This window comes from Rhipicephalus microplus, chromosome 1 (assembly GCF_043290135.1).
Source record: "Rhipicephalus microplus isolate Deutch F79 chromosome 1, USDA_Rmic, whole genome shotgun sequence".
Lineage (NCBI taxonomy): Eukaryota > Metazoa > Arthropoda > Arachnida > Ixodida > Ixodidae > Rhipicephalus > Rhipicephalus microplus.
Genome location: NC_134700.1, coordinates 54756000 through 54772361, shown reverse-complemented (window position 1 = coordinate 54772361; position 16362 = coordinate 54756000). Strand labels below are relative to the sequence as shown.

Sequence of the window (16362 nt, the reverse complement as noted above, 5' to 3'; positions counted from 1 at the left end):
CACCACAGCGCACATTCGACTATGAAGCGCCACTGGATTCTGTGAGCACTGGCATAGTTTTGAATGTCGCCTTCGAAGAGTGAGCGTAGGTGCTTGGCACTGCAATGAAATGCTTTCGCATAGTTCGACTATACGATCACAGGTATTCTGCGTCATGCGGCAAAGTGCTTTAAAGCCACTATAAATGCTTGCATGGTCAAATCGGTTGTCATTTACAGGTGTACTTCTCTGGTCACCGCTCAAAAAAAGACAAGGATGTGCACCTTTCTTGATGAGGCTAATTCATCATGGCAATACAGTGGCCCACAGAAATCAATTCCCATCACTTCAAATAGTATTGCTTTACTCATTCTTTTCTTTGGCAAGGGTGGTGCCGGGGCAGATCCTGTAAATAGGCAACATCGCCAGCGGGGTAAGCACGGTTTCTAAACGCTTTTCACTGTACGGTGCTATTTGATTATCCAAAAGCGCTTTAGAGAATATACGAGGATGATTTGAATCCTACCGTGCAGCAGTTGTCTGTGCGCTGCGTCAACCAAGGGATAGGTAAATTGGTGGTCTGCAGGAAGCAAGATCGGATGCTTCAGATCCTCTGTGTCGTCGAGCTTCTGAAGCCTGCATCCTACTCGAAGTAGTTGGTACTGGTCGAGAAACGGTTGTAAAGTCAGTACACTGGATGATTTTGGAATGCGTAATCCTTTTTTCATGGCCATAATTTTGCTTGCAAATGCGGTGTGTTGGACCAACTTCAACTAATACATTTCTACCTCGCTCAACTCTGAGGCCGTCAGTGGTTCTGTGAAGGATGGTTCCTTCGATGAGGCATCGCGGCGGAATCTTATGATCCAAGTGGAACGTAGAGGCTCACAGTGGCGCATACAGGGCGTCTCCACGGTAGTGGGGCAGGTTGATGTCATTTTTCTAGTCGCCCTTTTAATAGCATCTGTTGAGGCAATGAACGATATCTTCCAAGTCCCTTGAGAATGATTCTGCGACATTGAAGGACTGATACACCACAGTGGTTTGCGCTTCAATGCACTGGTGGCTTTCAGAGGGTCGATGATACCTCTCGCACCAAGATGCCACGTCTCTGTCGGGTCAGCCATGCATGATGTGGCTTGGCTATGGCGTTCACACGAAAGGAATAGAGCCGATGCGCTGTTCTCATGATGCAAGCCGTGAGCAGTGTCTACTTCAAGAATGCATTGCACTAGTTAACAAATATCGTGTTAACAGCGCATAGGTCCTTACTCAGGCATTTGATTCTCGCTGTCACTGTACACCAATAGCTGTTCGATCCAATGATACTGATTATTTGAATTGGTCGATGTCCGAGCTGCGGTTTATCCGCCACAAGCATCTCGCGTTCGTGCAACTGCATCACAAGATCTTGCCTGATTGCTGGCATGTTCACCGTGCATACTTTTGTCACCTTCAGAGCATCTATCGTGATTTCGTTTGGATCGAAGCGACTGTGCAGTGGGAGTTGTACGGTTCGGTATCGGCAGTTGCGGGAACGTTAGCTATTGCCAAACGTTAGCAGAGACAGGTATTCTGTGCTGACGGAAGGTAGAGCGAGTCTTTTGAACAAGTCACGTCGTATAAATGTCCTTTGGCTGCCAATGTCAAGCGGTATACAAACCAGCACGGCATTGTGCCTTCCCGACACCCATACTGTAGTCATTTGCACGAGAACCGCTGGTGATGGAGACGTAACACTGCTTGAGACAGCACTGGTGATCACTGGCACGTTGTCGATTTTCGTGGTGTCACTGTTGTCAGCGCTCTGTTTGTTGTACGGTTTCCATATTTCGCAAAGCGCGGTAAGACGACGGCTTTCGCAGTGCTTGCATTTAATCCGCGCTGCGTTGCGGCACTGTCGTGCGACGTGCCCCTTTCTGGCACACTTGAAGCAGCAGTCGTTTTCATTTAGCTTCATCGAAATATTATCGGCTGTCACGGTAGCCTGACAGTTCAGTTCTTTACGGTGTGTTCCCGGTGGCCTATAATACGCAGCAGTCATGCCCTTTCATTGCAGATCTTGCGGCGAGCACCAATGCTGGTGGTACCGGCGGCTGAAAGTGAGGATCACTTTTTTGGTGTGCTGCGGCACTGGGTTTTCGTGGGCACCTCGAACGGGAGCTCTCTTCTCTACTCTCGATCTGAATCCGAAGACACTTGATTATGTTGCGAACTTCTTCTTGACATAACTTTGGAGTAGGCCCGTCATTCCCCTCGGCCTCTTTCATGCGTTGCCGGTACAGAACAGCGATGTTTTCGGGTAGCGATCGCATGAGAACACGCTGAAGTGTAACTGTGTACTCCGACGTTTGAACTCTGAGGCTACCGAGTCAGCTGGTGCGAAAACGTATTTGTTCATAGAGTTCGCGCAGCTGCGATGTGTTGGAGGAACGGCCCACAATAGCGATGGCTAGCAAGCTGTCGATGTGCTCATCTACGAGGGCTGTATGACGGCCTAACCTCTCTTGGAGCGCCTTGACAGCTACCGCGTAGTTCGCTTACTCCAGTCGAACACCTTCGATCGCATGTTTTTATGGTCCTGTTACATACAACCTCGGATAAGCAAACTACTCAATGTCTGAAAGCTCACGATTGTTGTGGATCGTGACCGCAAAATGCTCCCAGAAGCCCTGCCACTCACGAAGTTCCTCAGAGAAAACGCGTACCTGTAACTTAGGTAGGGCAACTCGCAGCAAGGATCGGGAACTTCTTTGAGCAGAAGCACCTCAAGACTCAGTTGCGGTAGCGATGAGAGGTGCAGTGCTGTCAGCGAGCCTTAAAGCTGAGTTAAGAAGTGGGCGGACACGGCTCATCATGTTGCGGATCGTGTCGTGATATTGGAGAGCTGCCATCCACTCCGCGTCATACTCGGCGTCGTCGATTATGAGGTCAGCAATCCTGTCATTGAAATTTTCAGGTGTCATATCTTTGTCTTGGAGGTCATCCAAGAAGACTTGCAGAACGGCCGGAGATTGATTCACTGCTTTTACAGCTTCGGTAGCGGACGGGATGAGCCTTGTAGGGGCGGCTCGAACAGGCGGTCCATCTTCGGTGCAGGAGGTCAGTCTTCTCCCGGGTTTCATGGCACCATACTATATAGAGAACAGAGAGGCTGACGTGCGCTCGGTATTATTGACGGAACGCCACTTCTTTCTTTTAGGGGTGAAGCTCTTTAAAGCGGCACCCGTTCGTCCCTCGTAGTCGTAGTCGAAGTAGTAGTGTGTAACCAGTTTTACCTTTTGACCTGCAAGGTGGTGCCGGTGGGAGGTTTCTCCTGTGCGTTGTTGAACAATGAAAAATTCGCAGCGTGTGCATTAACTAAAAGCCGAATTCTCCTGTCTCTCATTTCCCATTAGTAGCCATTGGCATGTACATTGAGCACTATCTGACAAGAAAGGGTTGCTACGTTATACTCGCTGGGCATAACCTCCTTCGTTTTAGAAAAGTTTAGCGAGCATTGGGCCGCAGTGCCATGAATACAGTCAACTAGTGTATACCATGAACTCGAGGTGGTTAAAGGTGGGAAGTAGTCAAGTAGCGCAAGCCGAAAAAAAGTGTGCATGTGCCACCTCTCTTTTAGTCCTTGAAATGTCCGCTGGATGGTGGTGCTTCTATATGCGGAATATACGATGAAAAGATGCGAGATGGTAGTACTTGGAGTGTTTACTAGATGGACGAACGGACACACAGACAGGCGCATGAAAGGACGCATGGATGGCTGCACGGACGGATGGACGCATGGACGGACGCAGGGACGGACGCAGGGACGGACGCACAAACAGATGCATACACGGACGGGCGCGTGGACGGTCACACAGATGAATGCATGGACGGACGGAAGCAAAAACGGATGGATGGATGCTTCGCCCCACTCTCCATCATTCACTCCATGGATATGCAGTCATTTTTTCTCTTCTAGCGGCTCTGACCCAGCATTCAGTTTTATCAGGGAAGGAACGTGGCAATACATATGTACAGAATTTGCTCGAACTACCACCAATAGTCATGTTGGAGAGAAAATCTTATGCTTGCGTCTCCCCTCCCCCTAGGTGGGTGAGTTGAAACCCTCCCCTCCCTTTCGTGAAAATAATTGCTGGCGACGCTCCTGATACATAGAACGAACGACGACAGGGCATAAGCATTCCGGCACTACTAGAAGCAACGAGAGATCAAAGTTAGCAGCGCAGACACACTCGGAACAGTGTTGCGTCAAAAAACTATCTCTACCTTTTTTAGTTTTTTGACGATGCTCCAGCAGACGCACGTTCTGTGTATATTTTTGGTGACCCTACTGAAAAAAGGTTAAATATCGAAGTTGGCACTTAAAGAACAACCTTCAATAATGAAATGAACCTTGAAGTAAACTTATGATATTGTTATACTATGATTATGAGCGAACTTCTTTGCACAAAGGACTCTTTTAACAGCATTTACTCGAGCATGGGCATTCCTGCATATCTATACCGGCATGTTCCTTCGAGATAAAATTAACTTGTTAGCGCTTATCTTTGTGTGTCACTTTTCGTCTGTGTCTCTGTAAGTTATTATGAATCTTTATCAACTAGCCTGGTCAAAAACCTTCGTATCGCTGATGGCCGCGTTAGCTCAAGAATGAACTCAACCGTTCGCGTTTGCGGGCACAAGGCTATCAGAATATTTCGAAATAATTCACAAGGGTTATAAACATTTAGGCATGATGCGCTGCGCTAGGAAGTTGTTAGGCGTACAACGAGCCAGCCTTATCGCAAAACCTAGTGGCACTGTTCCAGTGCCATACCTGATTACTAGACCAGTGTGGTGCTGGTCGCGGGGACGCTCATACGCTGCAGACCTGGACATTCGTTATCGGCCGACATCTAGCTTTTAAATTGTTTTTACAAATAGTGGTCATGCACACACACGAGCGCATTGGAAAAAATGATTAAGAAAGCCGGTGAGCGGTAGTTGCACATACCACCTCATCACATCACGCATCCCGAGTCTGACACGCAGCCCACTACACAACACCTGAAAGGCGAGAGCGAACGTATTTTCCTTCCCGTTAAAACTGATTCCTGTATCCAATATTTTGATTTTGTTGCTTAAAAATGCAGAGTTTCGTCTCTTCGTGCTTGCTTAAACCTAACAGGTGATTGTTGGCCTATTTATAACGGGTGGCCTTGGATCACAACGTTTTGCCGCAAAACTTATTAGCGTAATCGCATATGTGTTTGGGCAATCGCAGTGAATCGCGATGCGGTTAGTCATAGCTATGTAGAAAGCAGCGTGCATCTGGACACTGTAGATTTCGTCACTCATTTGAAAGTATTTTCTGTCCTCCTCGCTTACGTTCTACGTACGAAAGCCGCAGCAGTTCACCCTAGCCGAAAGGCCACGGTCAGGGTCGTACTTCGTGTGCCATGGTCGCTGTGAAGATCGTGGATATTCAGGTTACAAAGGGTCTAATAACCGTTGAAATGTAGTTTTGATCATAACTATCCCATGACAGGTCATATTTTCATCTTCGACAACACGGATCAGAAGCTAAAAACACCGAGATTGGGCATTGCAGCGACTAACTGCTGCCGGAGACGTGCGGCTTTCTGCGCTACTAGCCGTAACGACCGACTGCGTGAGTAGCTTGATCTTGATTATCGAACTAATGCACTGTCATACTTAGTTGCGAATAGTGATATCAATGCGGTTTATGAAATATATTGACGAAACTCGATAACACTTGAAAAAAAGCGCACGCGTGCCAGGGGTGGGGGTGGGCACAGGTGGTCTACAATTTCTGCCTCCCAAAATACTCGCCTGCCCCCCTTTCCCCCCCCTAAAAAACAAGCATAGTCAAAGAACGATAAATAAGTTCTGTGCCTTCATGCTTCCTGAAGAAACACAATTGTCGTCGGTGCTCCACCCCCTTTCCCACATAAAATAAAAATCCTGGCGCCGTTCATCAGCTGCACGCTCGACATATGATTGTTTTAGTGTGCTCGCACATTTGATGCCTAACTAAAGCTATGTATGTACAGCACATATGTTATATTTCGATCATATTCGGTGAATTTTACGATCGACATCTCACGATTCATTATGAAGTCTTACAGAAAGTGCACTGATCGCGCCCAGTTTTGTTCCAATGTGCCGCTTACATCCCCAGTGTGCGGCAGAGATTGTACAGCGTGACCAGTGCCTCCCAGCGCACAATAATACACTGGGCCGTGCTGTACAGTAAGGTGCAGTGCGTTTCAGTGCACTGGGCGGCACTGGCCACGCTTTACAGGGTGTGCTGGTGGCTCTCAGTGCGGTGTAGCACACTGGGACACACTGTACAGCGTTTTGAGTGTCACCCAGCGCGCTGAAATGCAGTAGGAGACACTGAAAATGCTGTGTTTTTTTCTTCAATAGGGAGCCATATAAAAGTAGCGAAGGAAGCATGCTTGGGAATATCGAGATTTTTAGTTGCCACAGAAAACATTATGCCTGGCTCAGAACCATATCACCGTGCCTGACGGGACGCCACTAGGAGGGTAAAGCGCGTAAGACGAGGGCAGAGGAGCGGCTTAACTCATGCATGTAGCTTTTCTGCCTTTTGGCGGGGCGTGACGGCGATAGTCGGCGAGCATAAGTGAGCGTTCTCTGAGCCCGTGGCCAGTTATTCGCATCTTTCTTAAGCAGAGCCAACCTCCATCTCGACCCCGAAATTCACTCCTAAAATCATATCGGCCCATCTAAACAATTTTTGGTTTAGGTGGAGCTGTGTGTATTCTTGCCGGAGTGCCACGCCTTTTGCGTTTCACACATGACTTTGCTGCGAAAATTGCTGCACAACTCACGAAAGATTTTTGGGCGTTAGAACTTCCCATTGAATTCGTTTTTACCACAGTTTGCGAGTACACTTTTTGAAACGAATCCAACAGTTTTCACTGAGATTCCTAGATTATGCAAATACTTGTGTACTGCCGTACCATGAATAAATATTGAATAGCAAACGTGATTGTGATATTGAATGCGAAGCATTTCTTAGTGAACTTCGGCGAATTTGAGCGTATCTATCTATCTAGCCACCTACGACTTTTAGCTCTCATGGCCGTTTTGATATTAGCATCGATACGAAAATTGGTATGGCATAACATGCCTGTATGACGAGCATATTTGGCTATCATGAATGTCATGATTTACATTTCTTGGTCTTGCTGCTCTTGCGGTGGTTTCGTTGACGTATGACGTATTGCGAAACTGGTATGGTATGACATTGCTGCACGGTGAGCATAAGTAACAGAACCTAACGGCGAAATTGTGACATGCATGTCATGTAAGTGACGACTACACGCCAAGCTCATTGTGTGCTCGCGGTCGTTTCACTAGCTTTGAATATACCAAATTGGGTATTGCGGGACGTAAATAGATGACGAAGCTATATAACTGGTGCAAACATCATAGTCATGAGATGTGTGTCATGTTAGAACATGACTACATGCCAAAGTCTTGACGCACTCGCCAGTGGTGGTCCAACTGCGCCATTTGTGCGATTTTGCTACATTTCTACTTGCCTGCGCCTCAATGCATTCAACGAAGTGCAACTTGTGCCAAGTGCACCAAAGCCTCACCCTGCCTTGAATCGTAATAGGCTTATTATGATTTGTATTTGTTCTTGATCTGGCAACCAGCTGCAGGCACTCCGACTCCGATCGGTTTGCTTGCTTGTCGGTTGGCTTGTCGTTTGTCGATTTCCCGCGCATTCGTCCAGCAGCGTTAAGTGACGTGAAAGCGTCCACCTTCTAACGCACGGTTAAGAAAATGAGCAAACGTAAGTATGCATGGTCTATTCATTAAGTGTTGTTATCGTGGAAGCTGTTATCGCAAAGTTCGAATGAAAATGGGACTATATTGCAGTGACCCAAGTTGGCGGTAAATCGCATCGTGCATGCAAACGTGTTTTAGCGTATTGGTACTTAAGGAGCTAAAGCGACAGTGAAGCAGACTTGTCATTTCAGGCTCTGCCGTGTAGCCGACGTGTATATCCTGCTTTTCGCCGCAGCCGCAGCTTCGTGTGTCCTTCGCTGTGTTCGTTCAAAATAACAATTTATACGGGATATAGTGCCCTCGTTATTTCTACAGAAAAAGCAATCGTCACGAAATGCCATAGGCTATGGCATGTATATCGTGGAATATCTTTTTAAAACAATGTCTTCGGCGATACTTTCACAGGATTAGTACCACGGGCAGATCGGCATCTACGAAAGAAAATATTTCTGGTTTTGTGTGCTCGTAACCGCTGATAGCTCGACAGCGTCGCTAGGCCTTTTCCAGTTCACTTCAAAGGTAAAGCTGATGGCGTTCCCGAGTTAATCACTGATTTTTACAAGCTGCATATTTTCTTGTCGTTGTTGACGCTCATTACAGTAATTGAATACAAAGACGAAAATGCGCTTATATTGGCTTCGCCGTATGCTGTAGAGCAAGCACAGGCTCAGTCGTCTGCCGTGAGTAGCCGTGCACTGCAGCTAAGCTCGACAAGTATTCAAGCTCTCATTTGTGTTTAAAGTTCGACAATGGATTATTGTTTTGTGAATTGTCTGAGCAGTTCGCCGTTATGGAGTTGGCCGCTAACGAGGTCGTTATATACTAAAGTACGGTGCCAGCTCTAGTTGATCGCGTAGTACTGGAAGCGTTGACAGTTTTGCGACAGCGTGTTAGTGATAGCAGAGGGGGGCGCATAGCTTTTTCTGCACAAAAATTTACAAGGTGCTGAAGAGTAAATAGTGTTCAAGTGTTAGCAAACATAATGCATATATTTACTTTTTAGCTTGGTGTACTAGAAAAATTAGTCAGCATTGCGATTATTCAGAAAGATTATTTTTTGTTATTAGAGTTGGTGTCCTAATTTACTTTTTCTAGAAAATAAGTTAGTGATTCTATTTTTTTGTTCTTTCTAGGGCAAAGAACCAAGTTAAAGGAGTCAGTGTTCAATGAAATCGATGCCAATAATGACACCATTCACCTTTGGCGCAAAGAGGGAGTTGAAGACACAGATGCTCTGTGTGTTGTCTGCAATTGCACTATTGATCCCTCTCAACATGATACTGCTACATTGAAACACCATGCAACGATGAAAAAGCATATCCATGCTACTGGAAAGAACAGAGACAAAAATGGAAACCTCCAGCCTCTTAAGTTGGTGCAAGCTGCTTTGAACTTTTCAACGGGAGCCTCTAGCACCTCTCTACAAGATCAAGTTTGCAAGGCCGAAGCAATTTTTGCCATGTCTATCACAACCAAGGGCATCCCATTTTCATGGGGTGACACCGCAACGGAAATCTACCACAGAATTTTCCCAGACAGCAGTGTTGCCAAGGGCTTCAGATCTGTCTGGTCAAAGCTCTCATGCATTGTGTCTGATGGACTGGGCCCATATTTCAAATCAAAAGTGGTAGATGAACTATGTCATCCGGGTGTCTTCTGTTCTATCGTGGTAGACGAAACTCTGAAATCTGAGCAGCGAGTGCAAGAACTTGATGTGCTTGTAAGGTTTTTTTCTGAAACTGAACATCATGTTGTCGTTGAACATGTCCAGTCGTATAATCTTGGACGGGCCACCGCTGAGATCATTGTCGGCTGTGTAGAAGATGCACTTGTCCAGCTGCCAAGAGAGGGTATCATTTGTTTCTTTAGTAATGGTCCTAACGTCATGAAAAGTGTCAGAAAAAAAAGCTAGAACAGCATCTGACATCAAGCATTGCTGGTGTTGGTCATTGCAGCTTCTACAAGGTACACATATCTTTTGCTAAGGCATTAGATGCTTTTGGATCTGATGTAGAAGTGGTAAGAAATGTTTACAATTACCTCAAACCTGCTGTCCGCTCGGAGCTATTTAGAGAAAGACAGGGAGTCCTGGGTATTTCGTCGCATGTGTTTTTGTGACATGTGTCGAACAAGTGGCTCATATTACAAGAATCTCTGTGCCGTATTCAGGAGCAGTTGGATGCCATTAAGGACTACTTTGAAAAAGCCAACAGGACTGGCCAGCGCTCTACTACCCAAAGTCTTTATAACAAGCTGGCTGTGGCATTCTTACAGAAACCAATTTATGTTAAGGTGCTTTTTCTGAAGAACTGTGCTGAGCTATTCACAGACTACCAGAAGCTATTTCAGAAACAAGAACCACTTTTCCATATTCTTCATGCGGAATTGTTGTCATTAGTTGAGAGAGTTCTCAGCCGCTTTTTGCGCAGTGCTTACCAAGGCAAGACTGTTGATGATTTGAAGAGCCTTGACCTCCAAGACTCCACACTGTGGGAGACAAAGCCCAAGCTGGGTATGGATACAGATGATGCATTGCGGACTTGGGACCTCCCTGAAAGAAAGCGGTTGTGGCTTCGGGCCCGTGCTTTTTACATAGCGTGCTCACAAGACTTGCTGTAAAAGCTGGCTCTTGAAAACAAACTGCTGCAACATGCACGAATTCTCGGCTTGCACTTCAGAGATGCAGACTCTGAAGCCCGCTCACTGCGTTACCTTGCTTTCCACCTGCCACAAGTGCTACAGCTGAATGAAGTATCTTCATTAGTTGACGAGGCGTGCATGCCTAAATGTGATCCAATGAACAACAGTGAAATTGCAGTACCTGAAAGGATTGACAGCTCGTGGGCTAAAGTATTTCAGCAAAAATCAGCTGCTGGTGAGCAAAAGTATCCACTGCTTGCAAAACTCGTGAAAGCCCTCCTGTCTCTGGTAAGGCAGACTGCGAGAGGGGGTCCAGTGTAAATAAGCGTCTGCTTGAGGGCCACGCCTCTTTGTCTCTCAATACCCTAAATGAACTACGACAGGTCAAGACGTATTTGCAAAGATACAACGGGGATGCCACCAAAGTACCCCTGTCACCTAAGGTGCTCCGATGTGTAAACAAGGCAAGGACATGTTATGCGGAGATGCTTGAAAAGGAAAGCGAGGATTCGAAAGTGACAAATTGGGAAACCACACAGATCCAGCCCAATTCAATTACGCTGTAATGTCTGAAAAAGGACCTAAATAAAAAGGTTGCGTCATGCCGTGCATTACTTAAACGCGCACAAGAGATATTCTCTACTGGATTGGCTCACGAGAGCATGGAGCAGGTTCAAAGTGGGCAACTGGTGTTAGCTGAAGGTAATGAGATCTTGGCTGCATCACTTCTCGAGCTTGATGAGCTGGAAAAATGGAAGTAGCAAAAGCCATTGGTGGAAAGAACTTTCCGTGCTTTCATTGTGCAATATGCATGAGTTAAAATTGAAAACATTATGATTTTAAAGCCCATTTTACATTGTAAACAAGACAAGGTCAGACGACCAGTGCATGTAGGCACGTCTGAATAGTAAATTAATTCACACTCTCAATATTACAGCTTTGTATATCTAGTCATTTTCTTATTGCCGACAGTGCAAAATTGTTTTTTCCATTTCTGGTCACTTTTGTATTATGTTTTATTGCATGAAACTGTTCTCAGTAGTGTAAAAGCGTTATTTACATAGGCAAATAAAGTCTGTTTGCAAGATGTCATGGTTTCCTGTTGTGAGTGCACAAGCTAAATGGCAGCGCTTCGTCAGTCTTGCTTGTGTCTATTTACTCTAAGTACCGAACAATTGTGCAGTAGTAATACGCTGCACGAAATTTAATGCATTTTGATTTTCTCCTGCTGCAACTGATCCAAAGTGCAAAATTTTGTGCTATAGAACTGAAACAAAATGCTTATGTGGCTGCTCCTAAATTGCTACAAACGAGCCTTTTTTCGGCTTCAAAAATAGCTTCAAATCTTAGATACGCTGGACCACCACTGACTCGCACATGTTTCGCTAGCTTCACATATACCAAACTTGGTATTACTGGACGTGAATGGGCAACAAAGGTATGTGATAGGTGCAAGTGTAAGAATCAGAATATGCATGTCATGTAACAACATGACTACATGCCACGCTCATGATGCATTCGTGACCGTTTCTCTAGCTTCGCATATTCCAAATTTGGTATTACGTGATGCGAATGGACGACAAAGGTAAATGACACGTCCAAACTTGATAATCATGAAAAGCGTGTCACGTAACATGACTACATGCTGCACTCACAGTGTGCTCGCGGTCGTTTCGCTCGCCCTAAATATACCAAATTTGGTGTTGCGTTACGTAAGTAAATGACGAAGATATATGACTGGTGCAAACATGATAGTGATGACATCAGTGTGATATAAGAACATGACAACATACCATGCTCTTGACGCGCTCGTGGCCGTTTTGCTAGCCTCACATATACCAAATAGGGTATCGCATGATGCGAATGGATCACAAAGGTAAATGACTTGTTAAAACACGATAATCAAGACTTGCGTGTAATGTAAAACATGACTACTTGCTACGCTAATAGCGCGCTTGCGGCCGTTTTGCTTGCTCCACATATACCAAATTCGATATCACGTGACCTAAATAGACGACGAAAGTAAATAACAAGTCCAAACATAGCAGTCATGACGTGGAAGCCATGTACAGCTTAGTTACGTCTGCCTCGTATCGTGCTGATTTTAAAGTCAGATATCAACCTTCCTCATCCATGCTTCGCAAATCATCGATTCCCACTGTGCGTGGGCTCGGACAATTTTTTTTTTGTTACTTCGGCCTGGAGTTTTTGCGCATTGGAGAAGTGGTTCACAATTGGAGCACATCGTGCAGTGGCCAACAAGGCGACTTCTCAGACAGATCATGCAGAAAGCTGACCAATGAGCACTCTTCCAATCGTGCGGCACATCGTTTTAAGGCCCGTTTTGATGCTGTAAAGTTATAGATACTGGCAAAATACTGGCAAGGAAAGGGAGTGGTAAGAATGGTGTTAAAAAGAGAAGGCACAGCATATGCTCACGATCATTCAAGCCTGAAACAAGAAATGAACTGTAATTACAGAAGCAGCGGGAAGGTAAACTATTTTTTTTTCATTTTCACGGAAGAGACTGATTAACGTATAATGCGACGCCACTTTAATAATAATCATACTGAAGTGTCGCAGAACTTATAAAACAGAGAAGTAATCTCGAAAATGGCTTTTGTTATAAGGGCTTACTTATGTTGCGGCCGTGTCGTTGCTTAAGGGTGGCTAGATTCTCGGATGTCTTGTTTTAGTTATAGAGATAAACCACCGTAATAGCTAACGTATGTTGCCCCACAGGATGCTTACCTTTCATGCTTGTTTGTCATTATAACCTCAAGCTCAATGCGCATTATCAGTACACAGATGGCGCCTGTAAACAATTCCGTTGTTTCTTTTGTTCTCATTTTTATTGTACAGAGTTGCGTCGTTTCGCAAATATTCACAGGAAAGTCTTTGAAGGCTTTCGAGTATTTGCGTTTTCCTGTAGCGCTGAGGGGAAAAAAAAAGCAGATCCCAAGTATAGTGGCAATTGATGATATGCAAAATATGAATGAGAAAAGATGACATGTCACTTTAAAATCAGCACATCCTTTTGAGGTGGAGGTAAATGGTGCCGTACATGACTTCCATGTCTTGATTATCATGTTTGGATGTGTCATTTACCTTCGTCATCTATTCACATAAGGGGATACCAAATTTTGTGTATATGGAGCGAGCGGAATGTCACGAGCACGTATGAGCTTGCTATGTTGTCATGCTCTTACATGACTCGCGTGTCAGGATTATCATGTTTGCACCGGTCATATACTTGCGTCATCCATTGACGTCACGTAACACCAAATTTGGTATATGTGGAGCTAGCAAAACGGCCGGGAGTGCATCAAGAAGGGCCCAATATACTCCACTGTATAGCATTGACGCGCGTGCACGCTGGGCACATCGAGGCTACGTTAGCTAAACGAGAGCACTCTATAGTCTGACGCCAAGCGCGACAGCCGCGACCAGCGCTCGTCGGCGCGGACCGACGGCATTTGGCACGATATGCAATTTGGTGCATTTGGCGCCGATGCATTACATAGACAGCACTGCGTCTCCCTATTTAGTGACAGAGGGACATCGGACGCGCTGAAACGCGCCTGCGTCAAACAACGCCGCGCGGTGCGCACCTGCGAGCATATGGCAAGACCGGCGCCTGGCATGGCAACGCTGACGTGACGCGACGAAATGGATGCCGGCGAGCACGCACACCACGTCACGTCGTAATGTATTGACGCCTTGACTGTGGCATGTAGTCATGTTCTCACATGACACCCATCTTATGATTATCATGTTTCCACCAGACACATACCTTTATCATCCACTGGTGTCACATAATACCAAATTTGGCATATGTGAAGCTAGCGAAACAGCCGCGAGTGCATCATAAGTGTTGCATGTAGTCATATTTTTACATGACACGCATGTCATGATTATCATGTTTGGATGTGTCATTTACCTATGTCGTCCGTTTGCATCACGTAATATTGGGTTTGGTACATGTGAAGCTAGCGAAACGGCCGCGAGCGCATCATGAGCGTAGCACATAGGCATGTTGTTAGATGACTCGCATCTCATGTTTATTATGTTTACACCAGTATCATACCTTCAATATTCCCCCACGTCCCGTAATACGAAATTTGCTATATGTGGCGCTAGTGAAACGGCCGTGAGTGCTTCATGAGCGTGGCATGTAGTCATGTTGATACATGACACGCATCTCATGATTATCTTGTTTGCTCAAGCCACGAACCGTCGTCATTCATTCATGTACTGTAATACCTAATTTCGTATATCTGACGCTAGCAAAACGGCCGCAAGGGCATCATGAGCGTGGCATGTAGTCATGTTGTTGCATGACACGCATGTTATGATATTCATGTTAAGGTATGTTGCTTGTGTTTTCCATGCAATCATGTGATACCACATCAGTTTTGCATCATGTCATGTGAACGAAACCACCGCAAGAGCTGCAGAAACATGAAATGTGAATCATGACATTCTTGACATATGTGTTATGATTTTCATGTTATGACTAGTCATATATGTTCTTCATACGGTCATCTTATGCCATACCAAATTTGGTATCGATACCATTATCGAAACAGCCAGTTGAGCTAAAAGTCGTAGGCGGCTAGATAGATAGATAGATAGATAGATAGATGGATGGATGGATGGATGGATGGATGGATGGATGGATGGATGGATGGATGGATGGATGGATGGATGGATGGATGGATGGATGGATGGATGGATGGATGGATGGATGGATGGATGGATGGATGGATGGATGGATGGATGGATGGATGGATGGATGGATGGATGGATGGATGGATGGATGGATGGATGGATGGATGGATGGATGGATGGATGGATGGATGGATGGATGGATGGATGGATGGATGGATGGATGGATGGATGGATGGATGGATGGATGGATGGATGGATGGATGGATGGATGGATGGATGGATGGATGGATGGATGGATGGATGGATGGATGGATGGATGGATGGATGGATGGATGGATGGATGGATGGATGGATGGATGGATGGATGGATGGATGGATGGATGGATGGATGGATGGATGGATGGATGGATGGATGGATGGATGGATGGATGGATGGATGGATGGATGGATGGATGGATGGATGGATGGATGGATGGATGGATGGATGGATGGATGGATGGATGGATGGATGGATGGATGGATGGATGGATGGATGGATGGATGGATGGATGGATGGATGGATGGATGGATGGATGGATGGATGGATGGATGGATGGATGGATGGATGGATGGATGGATGGATGGATGGATGGATGGATGGATGGATGGATGGATGGATGGATGGATGGATGGATGGATGGATGGATGGATGGATGGATGGATGGATGGATGGATGGATGGATGGATGGATGGATGGATGGATGGATGGATGGATGGATGGATGGATGGATGGATGGATGGATGGATGGATGGATGGATGGATGGATGGATGGATGGATGGATGGATGGATGGATGGATGGATGGATGGATGGATGGATGGATGGATGGATGGATGGATGGATGGATGGATGGATGGATGGATGGATGGATGGATGGATGGATGGATGGATGGATGGATGGATGGATGGATGGATGGATGGATGGATGGATGGATGGATGGATGGATGGATGGATGGATGGATGGATGGATGGATGGATGGATGGATGGATGGATGGATGGATGGATGGATGGATGGATGGATGGATGGATGGATGGATGGATGGATGGATGGATGGATGGATGGATGGATGGATGGATGGATGGATGGATGGATGGATGGATGGATGGATGGATGGATGGATGGATGGATGGATGGATGGATGGATGGATGGATGGATGGATGGATGGATGGATGGATGGATGGATGGATGGATGGATGGAT

At 45.8% G+C, this 16362-nt stretch overlaps 1 protein-coding gene and 1 pseudogene across 4 annotated transcripts in view; both read left to right on the top strand.

Moving 5' to 3' along the window:
• LOC119178800 (glycerol kinase 5) overlaps positions 1 to 16362 on the top strand; it is a 409569-nt gene that overhangs the window by 237497 nt on the left and 155710 nt on the right. The window lies entirely within an intron of this gene.
• LOC142770695 (uncharacterized) lies at positions 6139 to 11264 on the top strand (annotated as a pseudogene).